The sequence below is a fragment of the Rattus rattus genome, chromosome 4 (genome assembly GCF_011064425.1).
Source record: "Rattus rattus isolate New Zealand chromosome 4, Rrattus_CSIRO_v1, whole genome shotgun sequence".
In the NCBI taxonomy this organism is placed as follows: Eukaryota; Metazoa; Chordata; class Mammalia; order Rodentia; family Muridae; genus Rattus; species Rattus rattus.
Genome location: NC_046157.1, coordinates 121,478,326 through 121,499,969, shown reverse-complemented (window position 1 = coordinate 121,499,969; position 21,644 = coordinate 121,478,326). Strand labels below are relative to the sequence as shown.

The window sequence follows — 21,644 nt, the reverse complement described above, 5'->3', positions numbered from 1 at the left end:
GTGAATCTCCCGTGAGGTCCACAGTAACCAAGGGCACAGGAGGTCGCAATAAACAGGGACACAGAATGTCCACAGTAACCATGGACATAGGAGGCCAACACTGCATGCCTCCAAGGAGACAAGCTCTAAAAGGTCACAGAGCCCTACCTGCCTCTAAGGAGTCCAGTTTGATTCACAGACACCTAGGTCAGTTAACACCAGAGAGAAGCAGATGGCTAGAGGCCAGCACAAGATCATAAGTGATTGAACCTAATGCAATTTGACAGCATCAGAACCAAGCTCTCCCATCACAACAAGCCTGGGTTACCCTAACACTCATGACAAGCAAGAGACTTTCCTAAAATCCCATCTCATGAAGAAGATAGAAGAACTCTGTTAAAGAAATACAGGAAAACACAGGTAAACAGGTAGAAGGCCTTTAAAAAGAAGCAAATCCCTTAAAGAAATACAGAAAAATATAAGCAGGCAAGGAAATTGAACTAAAAATGGACATAGAAACAACAAAGAAAACATAAATGAAGGCAACCTGGGAGATTGACAACTTAGGAAAGAGATCAGGAACTACAGATAAATGCAAGCATAACCAACAGAATCTCAGGCATAGAAGATATGATAGAAAATACTAACACATCAGTCTAAGAAAATACAAAGTGTAAAAAGCTCCTAGCCTAAAACATCCAGGAAATTCAGGACACAATGAAAAGATCATACCTAAGTATAATAGGAGTGGAAGAGGGTGAAGAATTCCAACTCAAAGGGTCAGAAAACATCTTCAATAAAATGATAGAAGACTTCCCTAACTTAAAGAAAGAGATTGGCATAAACATACAAGAATCCTGGAGAACACCAAATAGATTTGACTAGAAAAGAAAATCCTCCCATCACATAATCATCAAAACACTAAATACACACAACAGAGAAGAATATTAAAAGTGGTAAGGAAAAAAGGCCAAGTAACATATAATAGCCGACTTATCAGAATTGCACCAGACTTCTCAGCAGAGACTCTAAAAGTTGGAAGACAGATGTCATGTAGACCCTAAGAGAACAGAAATGCCAGCCCAGGCTACTCTACCCAGCAAAACTCTCAATTAACATAGATGGAGAAACCAAGATATTCCATGACAAAACCAAATTTAAACAACATCTTTCAACTAATACAGCCCTACAGAGGAAACTGGATGGAAAATTTCAACAAAAAGGGAAAGTACACCCAAGAAAAACCAAGAAATTAATCTTCTCACAATTCCAAAAGAAGAGATCCACCCAAAAGCAATACCACCTCTAAAGACAAAAATTACAGAAATCAAGTCATTGGTCTTTATTGTCTCTCAATATCAATGAACTCAATTGCCCAATAAAAAGCCATAGTCTAAAACACTGGATACATAAGCAGGACCTAGCACTTTTCTGCATATAAAAAAACATACCTTAGTGACAAAGATAGATACTACTTCAAAGACAATGCCTGGAAAAAAAATACAGAATACCCAAGATACAATCCACAGAACTCAAGCAGGTTAACAAGCCAAAGGGCTCAAGTGAAGATGCTTCAATTCCACATCAGGCAGAGGGAGGGACTAACCTAGGAGGGAAGGGGCAAGGGAAAGGGAGAACATGATCAGGTATTGGGGTGTAGTCCTGAGGCCCAGAAGAATGAATGGGAATAGGAATCCTCAGGAGGTGGGAGGTAGTGGTACCCTCTGGAATATACCAGAGACCTGGGAGGTGAGAAACTCTGTGGACCCAAATAGAAGGACCTTAGATGAAATGCCTAACAGTGGAGAGAGGGAACTCCATCTCCAGTAGAAAGACAGGGCATCAAGTGGAGGGACGGCATTGCTATCTCACAGTCAAAAACTCTGATTCAGACTAAACCACTACCCAAAGACTATACATGGACTGACCCAGGGCTCCAACTGCATATGTAGCAGAGAATAGCCTTGTTGAGCACCAGTGGAAGGGGAAGCCCTTGGTCCTGCCAAGGTTGGACCCCCAGAGCAGGGGAATATTGGGGGTGGTGGTGGTAAGAAGGGGTGAATGGGGGGAACACTCTTATGGGAGAGGGGGAGGGGATAAGGGGCTTATGGACAGGAAACTGGGAAAGGGAATAACATTTGAAATGTAAATAAAGAAATATATCCAATAAAGAAAAAGAAACAAACAAAAAACCCAATAAACCAACCAACCAACCAACCAACCAACCAACCAACCAACCAACCAAACTAAAAACCCCTCTGACTCAGAATTGTCCCTGTCTAAAAGGACTGCAGGAACAAAAATGGAAAAGAGCTTGAGGGAAAGAAGGTCCAGTAACCAGCCCAAATTGAGATCCATCTCAAGGGGAGACTCCAAGGCCTGACACTATTACTCATGCTATGGTGTGCTTACAGACAGGAGCCTAGCATGGCTATCCTCCAAGAGGCCCAATAAGCAGCTGGCTAAGACAGATGAAGGTACTTACACTCAATCACTGAACTGAAGTCAGGGGCCCCTGTGTTTGAATTAGGGAAAGGCTGGGAGAAGTTGAGGAGGAAGGCAGTAATCCCACAAGAAGACCAGCAGTCTCAATGAACCTGGACCCCCAAGACCTCTCAGACACTGAGCCAGCAACCAGGCAGCATATGCTAGGAGGTCCGAGGCCACTGATATATATACAGCAGAGGACTGCATGGTCTGGCTTCTGTCAGAGGACATGCACATAACCCTCAAGAGACTTGAGGCCCTGGGAGTGGGGAGACCTGGCATGATGGGTTCGGGGTGGGGACATCCTCTTGGAGTTGTGGGGGGATGGGATGAGGATTTGTCAGAGTGCAGATCAAAAGGGGGATAACAACTAAACTGTAAAAAAAAAGATAATTTTTTAAAAAAGAAAAAAATTATGAAATTTCTAGATAAATAGTTGTTCTGGAAACAATTATTCTGAATGAACCAACCAAGACCCAGAAATAAAAATGCCATATTTTTTTTCTCAATGTGGCTGCTAAGTTTAACTGTTTAGATGTGTGTGTTTAAATGAGAATGTCCACAGAAATTAGGAAGCTGGTAAAGGGCCATGTGTAGAATAGAATTCAAGGAAAGGAGAAAAGAATGCTGGTGGCATGAAGCAAGAAAGGACATTATAGAACAGAAAGATTAAAGGAGTAAGAGTGGGAAGACAGAGCACAGTTGGGGGTAAGCTTTAAAACACTAGGCCTTTTGAAAAACACCACATGGGACTCTGTTAGTGTAGAAACTTCCTAAAATATACCTATGCATGTGTATGTGTATGTTTATATGGATTTGTATGTGTATAGATGTATATGATACATATATGTGATTTAATTTGAACTATTCTGTAACAGAAGCACAATACCTCCCGGAAACACTATTAGCAATCTAATAAAATGCCTAGTGCAAGCATAGACCACCGTGCTTCAAACTGGTAGGCAGCAGAGTACCACAGAGTCCCTCCAAGCATTTTAGACTGTTGACATTGTTCTTTTTCAGTCTCCTCCAGGTCCCAAACTTGATGGTAAGAATGTATTGCAGAAGACCACACATGCACGAGCCATTGGATACAGAAAAACCAAGCTGGAACCGAACTGGAAGTTTCACCCCTACTGGTTTACTTTCAAAGTATTATAGGAGCTCATGCATGCTTCCAGAGGAGAAAAAGACACCAACAATTGTGTGCAACTGTGAACCTTGTTAGGTTTAATAACAACTGGCCAGTCTAGATGTACTCACTGGTACAATACTGGCATGAATGGTACAGAGTATTCAATTTATGGAGAGGATTTAAAATCTACTCCACAAGATGGATTTCATACCTGGTACTATAAACTGGGCCAAAACCACGTGACTGGCTCAGACCTAGATCCCAGGAGAGAGCCTAATGCTATAGTTTCAGCAGGTGGACATAGTATTAAACCATTCCTCAGTCATCATCTTTTTTTTTTTTTTTTTTTTTTGAGCTGGGGACCCAACCCAGGGCCTTGCGGCGCCTAGGCAAGTGCTCTCACCACTGAGCTAAATCCCAACCCCAGTCATCATCTTATATCTATAGATTAGTGCATCCCTCAGTCTGCATCAGTGAAGCTTCTAGTTGTTGTAGATGATGACCAGTACAGAGATCCAGAATTGGCACAGTGGAAAACAGGAAATCGACATCATACCCATTTATCCTCAAAGTTGGGGTTCATCAGGGAAAAGGGAGTTAGAATTACTATAAGAGCCAGGGGTAGTCGATATTGTCAGGAGAACAATATTGGCTGCATGACAGCTTCTGCATATATGAACTCACAGCAGCTATGACTATGTACATAAATCCCGAACAAAAGCCAGGCAAGGGAGGGGCTCGTGCATCCCCAGCCCCATCTCAGATGTTATTGGAAATTGATGGCTTCTGTGGGAGGGAGCATAAATTTTCTTTTGAGGATGATGTCAATCTTGATTTGGTAAATAGTCATGCATCTAGCCACATACAGGGAGCAAAGAATGGGGTCAGTTTATTTGAAAAGTGAGAGAAAACATCAAGTTAGGATTTAACAGTTGAAGTGGAAACTGAAGGTTTTTTTGAAAGCCAATTGGATGACATTTTACCTGAAGGAGTGTTTTCCTGACATGAACAGAGGTGAAAGACTAAGGCAGACTCATGGAAGGAACATTACCTGAAGCAGACACAGGACAAAGGTTGTCCTGTTAAAGCAAGCATTGGAAAGGACATGCGATGAAGGATTTCTTGCTAACAACACAAAGGCCTCACATTGCATAGTTGAGCTGCATTTGTCAGGACTCCATAAAGAGAAATGCACCAAAAAGCTTCTGGCGGTGTGCTGCAGTTTCTTGCAGCTTCTGAAGTCTTCGGCTGATTGGCAGAGTGATGTCAGCTGAGATAGATCCATGTGCTGAAGCAAGGCACATGCTTGAAGCAAGACTCATGGAGGACACGTGATGTTTGGAAGGTGTAAACCGGATTAGAAAGGCAGTGAAGAGGCAGAGCTTGACTTGCTTAGAGAACTAGCTGTGCAATGCGTGTGGGGTTTGTATCTTCACTGAGCTTCACTTCCCCGAAAGAGGCACAGCTGAGAACTTCTCCTTGTGTTCCTCTGACTGACTTCTGCTGAAGCTGAGGCACGGCTATCTCTGCTAGGTAGTTCCACTAATACTGACTCATGTCACCTATCTTAACTCTACCAAACTGGACTGCTGGTGTATCCATGAAGTGTTTGTGAGTGGATCAAGCTGCCACTGCTAATGTGTGAACTGAACTGCTGATTTCTAGACAATGCAGATGGGAGTTGCTCAGAAGAACCTTTCTAAACAGGTTCACTTCTCCATATTTTCCACTACTTCTGTTGGGTGGTGGGCTATAAGGGAGGTTAACGCATTTAAAAACCATCACTAAAAATAGGTTTTGAAAAAAATTAAAGTTACAAGAGTGGTAGAGAATAATATAGGGGAGGAATTGTAGAGGAAGGAGTTGCTGTCCGTGTGTGTGTGTGTGTGTGTGTGTGTGTGTGTGTGTGTGTGACCACAACATATTATATGAAGGTATAAAATTTTCAGTAACAATTAACTAGTTAGACTCCCATATATGCCAGTGAAACAGAATAGAGAATCAAGAAATAAATCCTCATATGTACAGACATCCACTTTTTACAAAGATGCCAAAAACATACACTAGAGAGAAATTTTATTTTCTTTTAAAAGTTGTGTTTGTAAACTATATATTCATACTTATTAATAAAAATGCATCATGTATATTATTACCATGTACACAAATACATCCATGTATATTACCATTTACACACATGCACAAAAATAAGACAGTACAAAAACAAAAGCAAAAACCAAATGAAGGAATTTTATGGTCAAAGGAATTGAATAAATAATTCAATAATTAAATAATTCACATAGTTCAATAATGACTTGAAAAAATGTTCAATATTCTTTGCTTAGTGAGGTACAAATGAAAACTATGTTGAGATTTTGTCTCATCCCACGTAGTCTAGAAAGCTTCAAGAAATAGTGGCAAATGCTAGGGGAGATCTGTGAAGAGTGAATAGTTACTCTGATGTCAGGAATGCAATTAGTCCAGCTGTTATGGAAACTAGTGTTGGAGATTGGTCCTAATGCTTTGAATTAATTGGGAATCTTTATGTCCAAATACTGATCAACCAATAAAAATGTCAGAGCCAATGGTTGGGCAAAGAGGGAAGGGCAGGAACCTTAGATTTGCATGGGCAAGGATGCAGGAGTTGGGAGACAGAGAATCACCATGAGTTGGAGAAGGATGGGATGCAGGAGCTTCGGGAAAGAAACCATCCATGTGAAAATTTGGGTGAGTGGCCACTGCCTACTTCCTCAATTGGGTCTGGGAAACAGGGGAAGGTTTAGAATTATCTAGCCTTTGAGTAGCCAAGGCATTTCAAAATTAAGCTTGTGTGTGTGTGTGTGTGTGTGTGTGTGTGTGTGTGTGTGTGTGTGTGTGTGTGTTTCATTTGCAGATCAAAGAGTTCCTGGGTGGGTGGCTGGAAATGCTTGTCCTACCAGGAGCACAAAGGCAGTGTAGCAAAAAATTCCTGCTACAAACTAATATGAATGTTTATCAAAAATCTAAAAACAGGATTTCTATGTAATTCAGATATGTGACTCTCAACTTACATGCTCGAGGAATTCAAGCATGTCACATATGTACTTGCACATTTGGATTTATTATCACTATTCACTGTACCCAACATATAGATTCAGCCTAGGTATGTGGATAATGAAAATATGATATATACACACAAAGAAATTTTATTTAGATACACAGAAGATTGAAATTATTTGCAGAAAAACAAGAACTGATGATCAGCATGTTAAGCAAAATGAACTAGATGTAGATAAATATTGCATGTTTTTTTCATATACAGATACTAGGTAAAATATAAAGTCATGAACCAAGAAGGTCCAAGATTTGGAAAATGGAAGTGGACCAGTAGAGAGGCAAGAGAAGACAGTGTATATGGTGTCAATATAATCAAACTACACGATATGCACAGATGAGTATTTCACGAGACCCATTATTTTGTACTAGAAATATACTCTAACTGAAAAGAAAGGAGATCCACTTATAAATATAGTGATAAAGAAGAAGAAATAAAGTATGTTGACAGGAAAAAAGTTCCTGGAATGTACAAATAGAAAGAAGCTTGGTTTAGTCTTGTCTGTAGTATATAAAAATGAAAGTGTTAGGAATAAATTAGCTCTATTGCATACATGTTTGAAGCAGTTAGATGGGATATTATATTAACTTTCAACTTCTATGTTCTGTACCTTAAAGTTAGTCTTAAAATGATAATATTAACAGGATAACAGGAGAAATATGACATTCATGGTAATGGTATTACTTTTTTTCTTTTGTTGAGATCAGGCCTCATGAAACACAGGATGACCTTAACTCTTTATTTTACTAGTAGAAATTTTAATTATTGTTATAAAACGTGTTTTAACTAGTAATGGGAAATGTTGCAGATAAATAATGTTTAAATAATAATCTCTAATATCTCTTAAAATTTTGTTTTAAGGTCTGTTTCATTATTATAGTTCAAATTGTCAATCATTTTTAAACAATATATATCAAATAATAAAATAATTTATTTAGAATTGTCTTTGGTTTTATTTTACAAAATATATTTTTTGTTTTATTCTAGGATATTTTCTGTCCTGATTATTGTCTCCAAGGAAGAATTAAGTAGATGCAAAAGTGTAGCATGCCCTTTTAAAACATTTTATCTTTCTTGGGTGTGTTATGTATTTATATTTCAAGTGTTATCCCTTTACCTCCCTCTCCAATACCCCCTGCCACTCACTCTGCTTCCAAGAGGATGCTCCCACTTCCAGCAACTCACTCCCACCTCAACGCCTTGCCATTCCCCTACATTGGGAAAACGAGTCGTCACAGGACCAAGGGTTTTGTTTCCTACTGATGCTGGACAATGCCATCCTCTGATACATATGTAGCTGGAGTCATAGGTCCCTCCATGTGTACTCATTGGTTGGTGGCTTAGTTCCAGGGAGCTCTGGGTCATTGATATTGTTGTTCTTCCTGTGAGGTTGCAAATTCCTTCAACTCCTTCAGTCTTTTTCTCTAACTCCTGCATTGGGCTCACCTTGTTCATTCAGTCCAATGGTTAGCTGCAAGCCTTCTCATCTGTATCTGCTCTGGCAGAACCTTTCAAGAGACACCACATCTAGCTCCTGTCAGCAAGCACTTCTTGGTATCAGCAATAGTGACTGGATTTGGTGGCTACATATGGGATGGATCCCCAGGTGGGGCAGTCTTTGGATGACCTTTTCTTCAGTCCCTGTTCCACTATTAGTACCTACCTGTATTTTCTCCCTTCTAAGAATGAATGAAGCATTCATATTTTGGTCTTCCTTCTTCTTGAGCTTCATATGATCTATGAATTTTTCCTTAGGTGTTCCAATCTTTTGGGCTAATATGCACTTATCAGTGAGTGTATACCATGTGTGTTCTTTTGTGATTGGGCTACCTTATTCAGGATGATATTTTCAAGTTCCATCCATTTACCTAAAAATTTCATGTAGTCGTTGTTTGCACTCATTGATAAGTGGCTATTAGCCCAAATGCTTGAATTACGCTAGATGCACAGAACACATGAAACTCAAGAAGGAGACCAAAATGTGAATACTTCACTCCTTCCTTAAAAGGGGAACAAGAATATACTTGGGAGGGAGTAGGGAAGTGCAGGCTGACAGGAACCGGATGTAGATCTCTCCTGAGAGATACAGCAAGTACATAGGCGAATGCCAGCAGCAAACCACTGAACTGAGAACGGGTCCCCTGTTGAAGGAATCTTAGAAAGGACTGGAGGAGCTTGAAGGGTCTCGAGACCCCATATGAACAACAATGCCAACCAACCAGAGCTTCCAGGACTAAGCCACTACCTAAAGACTATACATGGACTGACCCTGGGCTCCAACCTCACAGGTAGCAATGAATAGCCTAGTACGAGCACCAATGGAAGGGGAAGCCCTTGGTCCTGCTGAGACTGATCCCCCAGTGAACGTGATTGTTGAGGGGGAGGGTGGTAATGGGGGGAGAATGGGGAGGGGAACACTCATACAGAAGGGGAGGGAGACGGTTAGGGGGATGTTGGCCTGGAAACCGGGAAGGGGAATAACAATCGAAAATGTAAATAAGAAATATTAAGGTTAATAAAGATGGAAAAAAAACCCCAAAAAACAGCTCAGTAGAAATCCATTGTGTAAATGTACCACATTTTCTGTATCCATTCCTCGGTTGAAGGACATCTGGGTTCTTTCCCGTTTCTGGCTATTATAAATAAGGCTACTATGAACACAGTGGAGCATGTGTCTTTTTTGTATGTTGGAGAATCTTTTGGGTATATGCCCAGGAGTGGTATAGCTGGGTCCTCAGGTAGTACTATGTCCAATTTTCTGTGGAACCCTCAGACTGATTTCCAGAATGGTTGTACCAGTTTGCAATCCCACCAGCAATGGAGAAGTCTTTATTCACATCCTTGCCAATATCTGCTGTCACCTGAGTTTTTGATCTTAGCCATTCTGACTGGTGTGAGGTTTAATCTCAGGGTTGTTTTGATTTCATTTCCCTGATGACTAAGTATGTTGAATATTTCTTTAGGTGCTTCTCAGTCATTCAGTATTCCTCAGTTGAGAATTCTTTGTTTAGCTCTGTACACCATTTTTTCAACAGGGTTATTTGATCATCTGGCATCTAACTTCTTGAGTTCTTTGTATATTTTAAATATTAACCCTCTATTAGACATGGGATTTGTAAAGATCTTTTCCCAATCTTTTGGTTACTGTTTTGTCCTATTGATAATGTCTTTGCATTACAGAAGGTTTGAAATTTTATGTCATCTCATTTGTTGATTCTTGATCTTAGAGCAACTGATAGAGGACAAAGTGTGGAGCAGAGACTGAAGGAAAGGACATCCAGAGACAACACCACCTGGGGATCCATCCCATATACAGATACCAAACCCAGACACTACTGAGGATGTCAGGAAGTTCTTGCTGACAGGAGCCTGATATGGATGTCTCCTGAGAGGCTCTGCCAGAGCCTGACAAATATGGAGGCTCATGCTTAGAGCCAACCATTGGACTGAGTACAGGGTCTCCAATGGTGGAGTTAGAGAAAGGACTGAATGAGCTGATGGGTTTTGAAACCTCATTAGAAGAACAACAATATCAACCAGTCAGGCCCCCCCAGAGCTCCCAGGGACTAAACCACCAACCAAAGAGTACTCAATGATGGATGGAATAAGGGGTTTCTGGAAGGGAACCAGGAAAGGGAATAACATTTGAAATGTTAGTAATAAAATGTCCAACAAAAAAGAAAGTAAAAATAAAAAAAAGGAAAAGTAGATGGAAAGAAAGAAAAATCAGTGGTGTTTACCATTGATCTTTCTAGATCTTATTGTTAACTTTTATTGTTCCTGTGTAACTAAAGATTTTTGATTTTTCCAAGCAGTGGGTTACAGATGTTCACCAAACACATTCAGTTTATAGGGAACAATTGAGCTGACTCCCCAGTCTTCATAGTGACATTTTGTTCTTCTTTTCTTTTTTCTTTTTAAACAAAATGTTTACCTGGTAATATGAACTTTTATTCCTTGAACTTGGAAGGTTAGAACAGGAGGGCTAGGAGTTCAAAGTCTTTCCCTGCTTCACAATGAATTTGAGGCTAACTTGTGTTATGTAAAACCTGAAAAACATCTAGGAAGCCAAACCAAATTGTTTTCTGTGAGGACTGTGTATGAAATGTTCAAAAGTTATACAATAAAACACTGCAATAAAACACTACTTTAATCATTATTAATATTTGTATGTTTTCTAGGTCACAATCTATCATTGAGGAAGTCAGGGCAGGAGTTCAAGTCAGGAATCTGGAGGCAGAGACCATGGAGAAACATGGCTTACTAGCTTGTTCTACATAGCTTACTTAGTTTGCTTTCTTATACAGCTCAGGAATATTTGAAGGGGACTGGCACTGCCCACAGTGAGGCTAAGCTTTTCTGTGTCAATTGTTAACAACAACAACAACAACAACAACAACAACAACAATAATAATTAGTAGTAGTAGTAGTAGTAGTAGTAGTAGTAGTAGTAGTAGTAGTAGTAATGCTCAAATCAATCTAATGGAAGCAATTGTAATTTGTGTCAAGTTGACAAATGTGATCAGCATAGCATGTAGTACACATGTAATTAGACTTTCAGAAAGAATTGAGAATGAAGCAGAAAATTATGATTTCTTACTTTTCATAAATTTGTTTAAAAAGCATCAGTATCCCATAAATCTAGGAAATTAAGAGAACTCACCAGGGAGATGACTCAGTGGATAAAGACCAAGCCTAATGACCTACATTAAACCCCTACATGGTGGAAAGAGAAAACTCATACAACTGTTCCTTTATTTTCCCATACATGTGCATGCATGTACCTACACACACACACACACACACACACACACACACGCAACAGCTGGACATATAGACACCCAGACACACAGACACAAAATGAGTGTAATAATAGAAAAAAATATAAATATAACTACTGTATGACCCAGTTAAACCATGCCTGGGTATATATCAGAAGGACTTTAAATCAACACACCACAGAGATGCACGATCACATGTATTTAGTGCTGCACTATTAATAATAGCTAAGAAATTGGACTAGCCTCAATGTTTATAAACAGATGAATGGACAAAGAAAGTGTGGTTCATATACACAGGGAATTGAATTCAGCTACCAAGAAAATGAAAATATTCAAGAAAGTGGATGCAACTCATCATGCAGAGCAAAACAAACCTGACTCGGAAAAATGATTAATATCACATTTTCTTTCAGAAGTGGACTCTTTCTTTGTCTCTCTCCCTCCATATATATATAGTGTGTGTGTCTATGTAATGTGCATACATGTATATGTGTATAATATATGTTAATGAATATATTATACATATTATATACACATATTTCATATATACACATATTTCCATATATATCCATATCTGTATATATACAGATATGTATACTTGTGCGTATATGTATATCATATACATATACACATATGAATACAAATACACATAGATACATGTATATTGTATATACACACAGATATATAGTTCCATATATATCCATATCTATATCTATATATGTATGTGTGTGCTATAAATGTAGAAAGGGGAGCATACAAGAACAGAAAGACATTTAGGCATTTTGGGGGAAGGGAGATGGAAAGAACAGAAGAGATACAGTGATGAGATACTTGTAACTTAAAGGTGAGGAGGGAAGAAGAGCAGTAAGAGAGATGCAGAGAGTGTGAGCATTGTTAGAGGAAGGGGATGAAAGACAAAACAAAATGTAATGATATGAATGTCTGAAAATGCCAAATGCCACCAATTACACTGTATGATAGCTTAAAAAATAAAAAGATAAAGTATGTTCATCAGTTGAATATGTAAGATTTTAAAAATTTATATAAAAGCTAACTTTGACTTTAAGAATCAGCTAAACCTGCCAGGCTATAGTGGTGCATGTCTATAATATCAACATTTAAGTGGTAGAGGTAGGCAGATCTCTGAGTTTGAGGCCAGCGTAGTATATTCAGAGCAAATTCCAGGACAGCCATGTCTAGAAAAACCAATGAATAAATGAATAAGTGAACTAATGAATGAATTGATAATTCAATGATAGATTAATTGGCCAAATCTTGAGCTAACTATTTTCAGAAAGAATACTTAAGCCATTTGACATCTTTCCCCCCCAGTATTTTGCTTACTGAGGTAAAAATAATTTTACATACCAAATTGTAATACTTTCCTAACTTTAATCCTCAAGAAATCATGTAGAAAGTATATTCCCATTTAATATTTCTCCCTTAAACTATTTAATACAAATGTAACATTGTCAAATAAGCTTCAAAAATAATTTTCTTTATACTTATGATTCAAACTAACAGAGTAAAGATTTCTAGATATCATTTCTAGAAATGACAGTTACTTAACTTAGTTTTAATTAATTGATTAATGATCTGGGTGTACAGAACACATTTATATCAGAGCAACTGGGCCTAAATCCTAACTCCATCATTCTTGCAATTTGAGTTTAGCTTAAACTATGAAATTTTTTTCAGTCTCTATAAAAGGAGAGATTTATCAGAATGACCCCCAGAAATTTGATGAAATAACTAAGCTAGGTTCTTCATGTATGGGATTTACCTGAGTAAATGCCAAGTGAGAAGCACTGAACAATTTGTTAGCTATTATTGCTCTCCAAATTATTTCATTGCTTTATCTAATTGTCTCATTATTTTGGCAAAACCCATGAAACTATATCCTTATGTGTGATGAATAATTATGCTTTCTGGCGTGATTCTTCTTGTACTTCTGTTTTGTTCTTCCTATATTAAGATGCCATGTAAAAATTGGTAGAATATGAACCAAAATTATCAAATATTTAAAGATGGAGAAAAAACTATAAATTTTCATGAGGTATATTCCAGGAGGAATGTTAGGTTTTAGTTCATTTGATAATGTATACATTTTCCATGAGTCATTTTTCTCTTGAAAAGTAATACTTCTAGCAGCAGGGGATTATCAGGTAGAAGAATGCACTCATAGAGACGGTTCTTCATTACACAAGCCTGTAAACGAGAACCAGATGTCACACTGCATGGAAAATATAAGAGAGATATTTTCTTTCACTTGAGGGTATCTGTGCAGAAGGAAAACAAAATTCTAATATATTTTGAGTCTTCTTGAACGAATGCCCAGAATATATTTGAAGAGATATTTAACTATTACTTTGAAATTTTCCAATGAGTTCATATGAGCATATTGCTTAAAAATGAGTTTCATTTAGGAACATTTATGTTAAGCATATTTAATTGCATTTCCAAGTATCTCTGAAATAACTAGAGTATAGGCTAAGTTTTTCTGTTAGATAGTAAAGTGGATGAACATAAATTGGATATAATAACTTCTGCATCATTACATGTGTTTTTGTAGAGCCTACAGGAAAAAGATTGTATAAGTACAGTATTTACAATTAGAGGGAGCAAATTTAGGTGCCTCTATTATATATCCCAACAGCAGATGCTAAGTCATGGTTTTGATTGAGAGTGGAATGTACATGCTGATTCCAGAAGATGTTGGCAAGGGATTGGAAGGAAAGAGACAGGAAGACACTGCAGTCTATTGGGATTACCATAACAAAATAATGCCAACTGAATACTTTATGAGCAATGGTAGTTTGTTTCTCTGTGTTCTGGAGACTGGCAGGTTTAAAATCAAGTTGCTGTCAAGTTTGGTGGGTGATGAGAATCAGTTTATTGGGTTGTGGACTGATTTCTTTGAATCGTTATCTTCCCATGGGTGAAGAAACAGCTTAGTTTTCTAGACTCTTATAAGGACCCCATCGCATTTTCATGACATTCTTCACAGTATAACTACTTGTAAAGTGTTCAATTTCCTAATACTATTAACTTGTAAGTTTATATTCCATTGTGTCAATGCTAGACAGATAATTCAGACTACAGTGGGTACATTATCAAAAAGATACTGTTTCTCCTGGGAAATTCTGGGAGTATATAATACCTCAAACATCCCAACTGAGGTAAAATTAGATATGCACCGATCCTGCCAGTCATGGAAATGACTATCAGAGGGTATTGACTCCTAAGGAATTCTAGACTGACTACTGTATAATATAGTTTTGGAATTTTATAGACCTGATTTGTATTGTGGGGCTTTGACAGACCAGTTGAGGTTTTAATAAGACAGGAGAGACTTCTATATAGTTAAAGTTGTTTCCTTTAGTTGGGGCAGACTATCAGCTAGCTTCTTTCTTTTTTTTTATCACACTGTGAATTGCTTTAATGGTGGTATCTGCACAAGTGATATCAGGACACAGGACAGCAAATGCACAGTGGACATGGCTAGCGGACAAGCTGTGAATGAATAAGGAGTTCACACTGCTCCCATGTTTTAGTGACTGAGACAGCTCTAAGCCATGTCCTCTTCAGCCTCCTTCTCAAACTATTCCTCCTCCTCAACTGTAGCATCCTGGTACTGCTCGTGCTCGGGCATTGTGTCATTCATGTTGCTCTCAGCCTTGGTGAACTCCATCTCATCCATGCCCTCACTCGTGTACCAGTGTAGGAAGGCCTTACATCGGAACATGGCTGTGAACTGCTCTGAGATGCGCTTGTACAGCTCCTGAATTGCCATGCTGCTGCCGACGAAGGTGGCAGACATTTTTAGGCCATGAAGCGCAATGTGATAGACAGCTGTTTTCACATTGTTGGGGATCCACTTAACCAAGTAGCCGCTGTTCTTGTTTTGGACGTTAAGCATCTGTTTGTCTACTCCTTAATAGACATGCAATCCCTGAACATGGCAGTCACAGTCAAGTAGCTCCCATAGTGTGGGATCACAGACAGCCATCATGTTCTTGGCATTAAACATCTGCTGGGCGAGCTCAGGAACTGCCAGGGCATGGTACTGCTTCTTTCCCCAGCTGGTCAAGGGGGAAAAGCCATGCATGAAGAAATGGAGGCGAGGGGAGGGCACCATATTTACAGCTAGTTTCCACAGGTCAGCATTCAGTTGGTCAGGGTTAGCAGGTAAGTGGTTACTCCACTCATGGTGGTGGACACTAGATGGTTCAGGTCACCATAAGTGGGTGTGGTCAGCTTTGAGGTTCTGAAGTAGATGTCATAAAGTGCTTCATTATCAATACAATAGGTCTCATCTGTGTTTTCAAGAAGATGGTGAACTGAAAGGGTGGCATTGTAGGGTTCAATCACTGTGCCTGACACCTTCGGGGAAGGTACCACACTGAAGGTGTTCATGATTCTGTCTGGGTACTCCTCCCAGATCTTGCTGATAAGGAGGGTACTCATACCAGACCCAGTCTCCCCACCCAGGGAGTGGGTCAGCTGGAAGTCCTGCAGGCAGTCACGGCTCGCAGCTTCCTTCCTCACAACATCTAACACCGAGTCAACCAGCTTTGCACCTTCTGTGTAGTGCCCCCTGGCTCAGTTGTTCCCAGCCCTACTCTGACCAAAGACGGAGTTATGAGGTCTGAAGATCTGCCCGAAGGGCCCTGAATGCATCGAATCCACCGTGCCGGCTCCGAATCCACAAGCACAGCGTGGGGCACATGAGTATTCGCTAGCTTCTAACTTAACCTGACTTTAGCTCCCTGCTCTGCTCTGGTCTCTCTTTTGTTCCTGACTGTGACTGCTTTGATTCTCTTGTCACTGCTTGTCTATCCCTTTACTTTCTGCCCCAGCTATTGGCTGTCAGATCTTTTTTTTTTATAACCAATCAGCAGTAAGAAAGTGCTAGAACATCTCTTAGGATGCTTTAGGTAGCGAGGGTTGCCCGACCTTCGTCTATTGGGCAAATGTGGAAGAAAACCAGGAGATGGGTCATAGACATGGCATTACCAAACCCCTGTCAGCACTTAGCTCCCTGTGGGTACAGAATTAACAACTGAAAATACAGATACTGTAATGTTAGCGGTAATAAAAGCAAGCTAACACTTCCATCACTCTCTTTCTCTCTACCCCAAACTTTCCATTAAATCAGAAGCTACCTGTCATTTACTCACTATAATTCTTCCCTCATAAAGGCAAGTTATTTTTAGGTAAATAGCGGAGTCTCTGTGGCATATCTTGGGTTGAAGATTTTGTGGGTGCGTTGATGTCCTTTTCCCTTCAATGGGAGTCCTGCCTGTCTACTGGCAGTAGCTACTTCAGCCTCCACTGTTATGAGTCTCCATTAGTCCCCCATAGACCATAATTTCCCTGGAATGTTTCCCATCCCAGGTCTCTGGTTTGTCCTAGAGATCACCCTCCCCACCAATGATTTCTGTTCTCCTACCCTCCCCCATTCTCCCTACACCTGAAAGCCCTTGTTCATTTCCTCTCCCCATCTCTCCATCCCTTCTCTCACCCAGTTCCCTCTCTATCCACCTCCTACATTTCTCCTTCTGAGTGAGATTCAAATATCTTCTCTTAGCAATTGGCTTCTTTGTTATTTGAATTCTTTAGGTCTGTGGATTGTAGAATGGGTTACCCTGTACTTTATGGCTAACATTTACTTATAAATGACATACTATGCATGTCCTTTTGCATATGGGTTACCTCAGTCAGTATGATAGTTTCTAGTTCTCTCTATTTGCCTGCAAAATTCATGAAGTCATTGTTTTTAATAGCTGACTAGTACTCCATTGTGTAAATGAAGCATATTTTCTTTATCCATTCTCCAGCTGAGAGGCATTCCAGTTTCTGGCTATTATAAATAAAGTTGCTGTGAACAGAGTGGATCATGTGTCCTTGTGGTATGGTGGAACAGTTTTTTTTTGGGGGCGGTATATGTCCAGGAGTGGTATAGCTGGGTCTTCAGGTAGAGCTAATGCCAATTTTCTGAGAATCTATCAAATTGATTTCAAGTCATTGTTCAAGTTTGCACCCCCACCAGCAATGAAGGAGTATTCCCCTTGTTCTGCATCCTCACCAGTATGTGCTGTCATTTGAATTTTTGATCTCAGCCATTTTGATGGGTATAAGTTGGAATTTCAGAGTCATTTTGATTTGTATTTCCCTAATGAGTTAAGATGTTGAACATTTCTTTAAGTATTTCCTCAGTCATTAGCGATTCCTCTGTTGAGAATTCTCTATTTAGGCCCGCACCCCATTTTTAATTAGTTTCTTTGGCTTGCTAGTGTCTAACTTCTTGAGTTCTTTATATATTTTGGATATTAGCCCTTTGTAAGATATAGGGTTTGTGAATGTACTTTGTCATGTATGTTCTTCCAAGCACACCATCTTGATCCAAAGTTTTTCTTGTCTACCTGTCAGTCTGCTAACTGGCTGCTACCCTCAGAGATCTCTGGCCTGGTGGGAGTGTTCAAGCAAAGGGGAGAGGGCTCTATCAGGGAGGGCAAAGTGCAATTGCTGCCACTGCTCAACTAGCAAGCAAGGCGCAGAGGAGCTTCTAGTGGTGAATTTTCTCTTCCAAGTGTTACAGCTCTTATACAGCGGATGAAGTAATTTTCACACACTTTTATTCCTTCTGGATAGGATCTTATATGTGTTTTGGGGTGGGTGGGTTGGGGTCTGACAGCAGATGCTTTCTTTTGGTTTGGTCTGAGATGTTAGGGATGCCTCATCTTCATGTTGAGGGGTTTCGGATGCTGCCCCTACTTGACTGATGGTCACGATCTTCTCCGTGGAGTGTTGTGGTCATGCAACAAGTGACAAGGTCCTGGTCAGAATCAGGTGAGCTCCTATTGTCCTTTTCTGGGTCCTGGGGCTTCTAACACAGCTCAACCTTATCAGGTTTCCTGGCGTGGTCCACTGTCCTATATCTAAACACGTTAGTTAGAATAATGATCTCTTTCCTTAAGACCACAAACTTATTTCTGACAATTTGGAGTCTCATCTAGGATCCTAGCTCACCCAAGGAGGGAGACTCTTAAGTCTACTCCCAGGAGAAAATTTTATCTATCTATCTATCTATCTATCTATCTATCTATCTATCTATCTATCTATCTATCTATCTATTTGTTGTCATTGGGAAAATGACCCTCTGGTGCTTTCCTGATCAGCAAAGGATCCTAGGTTTGGAGGTCTCTGGACAGCACAGGGAGGGATAGCCCATGGAAATTACTATGATCAGGATACAAGTACATTTTGCAGCTGGCTACTGAGAAGAGATAAAACAACAAAGATGACAGTGCTAGCTACCCACAGCTAAAATGTATGTGCTAAAACATATGGACTCATTCTTACGGGTTAAGACCAAGGACTTTCTTCCTTTGTCCCTTTGTTATTTTGGGTCTACCTGCCTAGTCCATGGGTACCATCTCCTCCTATATCACTGCTAACCTAGATGTCATTTTAAAGAAATGAATAAAATCATTAATGTTTTATTTTGTTTTGTTTTAGGACAGGGTTTCACCATGTAGACAAGGCTAGCTTCCAATTCACAAAGATTGGCCTGCTTCATACCAACTTCTGTCTTAGGGTTTTATTGCTGTGATCAGATACCATGACCAATGTAAGTTTTATAAAGGACAACATTCAATTGAGGCTAGCTTATAGGTTCAGAGGTTTAGTCCATTATCATCAAGGCAGGAGCATGGCAGCATCCAAGCAAATATGGTGCAGGAGGAACTGAGTTCTACATCTTCACCCGAAGGAAGCCAGGAACAAACTGAGCATCCCCAGGCAGCTAGGAGGAGGGGTTCCAAGCCCACCCCAATAGTGACCCACTTCCTCCAGCAAGGCCACACCTTCTAATAGTGTCACTCCCTGGGCCAAGATATGCAAACCATCACATTCCACTCCTTGGTCTCCATAGGCTTGTTTAAACATATGAGTCTATGGAGGCCATATCTAAACTTAGCATAATAAAAAAGTACATTTAGTTCAACTTCCAAAGTCCCCATAGTCTATAGCAGTTATCAACAAGGTTAAAGGTCCAAAGTTCAATGTCTCTTCAAAGATCCATTTAATCACTTAAGTGTAATCCCCAGGAAGTGTATTTTGAGAGCTGTGTTCCAGAGATGCCAAGTTTGGGCAAACTTCAAACTCTGTCATCTCCATGTTTGATGTCAAAGCGGTCTTCAGATCTTCAACTCCTTTTTCATCTTTGTTGACTTCAATAAATTTCTTTCTCCTGAGCTGCTTCCATTCCCTGTTAGCAGCTTTCCTCAGAGATAGCCCATGACTCTGGCATCTTTAACATCTTTGGGTCCAGCTAATCAGCATCGATTGTCTCCTTCTCCTCTTGAATATAAAACCAGAGACACATGGCCAAAGCTGCTGAGTTCTGCTGCTTGCACGAGCTGGAACATGGCCCTCCTTGGTCAATTACATTATCACTAGCTTCTTCTTTTCTAACTCCTTCATTGCCTAAGTTTGGCTGTCCTGGATCTTGCTCTATAGATTGACCTTAATTTAAAGATCTTTATGCCTATTTCTTGGGATTAAAGGTTTGTACTAAGTTGCCTGGAGATAACCGAGCTGGGTGTGATCTTGCCCCAAGGTCATTACTTCCTTAGTTCAATTTAATATCCTTGAACACAGGATTCAGCTCCATTTCACTTCCAGGTGTCCCTTTAATACTCGAACCATATATTTTGTATTTTTCCTTTCTCAACTTTCTTTTTTTCATTAAAATGCTCTTCATGAGACTTACCCAGAGAATAAAATCTATGATGGGCATTTCTGAGCCTTCTTTTGCATATTTAATTAATCTGAGTCTTTTCACTTTAGCCTCAGGCCAACTCTTCCGACAAGGGCAAAAAACAACCACATTCTTCACCAAAATACAAAATACAGTCTTTACAATACAAAAGCAGTCTTTACAGCACATACCAAAATTCTTCTCCTCTAAAACCTCTTGAGTCAGGTCTGTACAATTCAAATCACTCTCAGCAGCAAAGGAATTATGCAAGGAACATAGAGGATGAGACTTAGAGATAACACAGATGGTTCATAAGAACAAAGATAGCAATTACAAGGTTTGGTCAAAATGTATGTTTAATCAAGGTTGAGTTAGAAATGTCTGGTTATTGAAATATTATGCAATAATTAAAAGCACTAGATTGGTATGACTTATCTTCTAGGTATTTAATAATCATACTTGCAGACTATTCTAATGTGGTCAGAGAGATTGAGAGAGATTGAGAGAGAATACTTTTTCTCTTGCCCTTCAAGGTCAATAAGGTCTCAGGAGACTGTGTCTCATCTCTCAAAATATTTTCTACCAGTAGAAAGCCAATGCAGAGGAAAGAGTCCCACACTTTTAAGAGAAGACACAGTGAGACTGATCAAGGGCTTTGATCAAGTCTCAATTTGATGGACAACTGGTAAAAGGAAGGCTAGAGAAGCTTGAGGTTCCTCTCAAGACCAAGTGTCCCCTGAGGATCTAGCCTTGACAGTACAAAAAGAAAAAATTAATCTTGATCATTATAGTCTTAGACACTCATCAGAAAAGTCTAAACTGAGGATTGAAAACAATACAAGAAATTGCACTCCGCACATTAGACATAAGTCTACAATGAGATGTTATTTATCCAAATATATCTCACTAAGAATTCTTTTCTGATTAAAGTAGCTATGAAGGTGTCTATGAAGAGAAAATGCTCTTTCCTACTCAGAAATATTTAAATCCTTTTTCTATTTTGAGAAGAATATCTTATTTTTAATTTCTATGTATTGGTGCTTTGCCTGGAAGTATATCTGTGCACCACATGTGCATAGTTCCCATCAAGGCCAGAAAAGGTCATGAAATACAATGGAACTGGAGTTGCAGATGGTTCTGAACTGCCACGTGGAGCTGGTGCCCTTAATCTCAGAGCCAACTCTCCAGTCCCAGATATTTATCTCTTGATTGTTACTGAGTATTTTAATTATTTTATTATGAAAATTTTGTTTTGCAAAAATCATTGCAATGAGTTTTGAAGAAATAAAATGATGTGTAATATTTATATTTTTAATCCCTCATGCTAAATGTCCTTATCTCTATGTTGTATTCTATTCGGCCTAATGAGGTAGCTGCAAATGTTACTCATATTTTGTGGATAAGGAA

The 21,644-nt window shown here is 39.4% G+C and overlaps 1 pseudogene; it reads right to left on the bottom strand.

Moving 5' to 3' along the window:
• Window positions 1-15,074: 15,074 nt before the first annotated feature.
• LOC116898490 overlaps window positions 15,075-21,644 on the bottom strand; it is a 77,619-nt pseudogene continuing 71,049 nt past the window's right edge.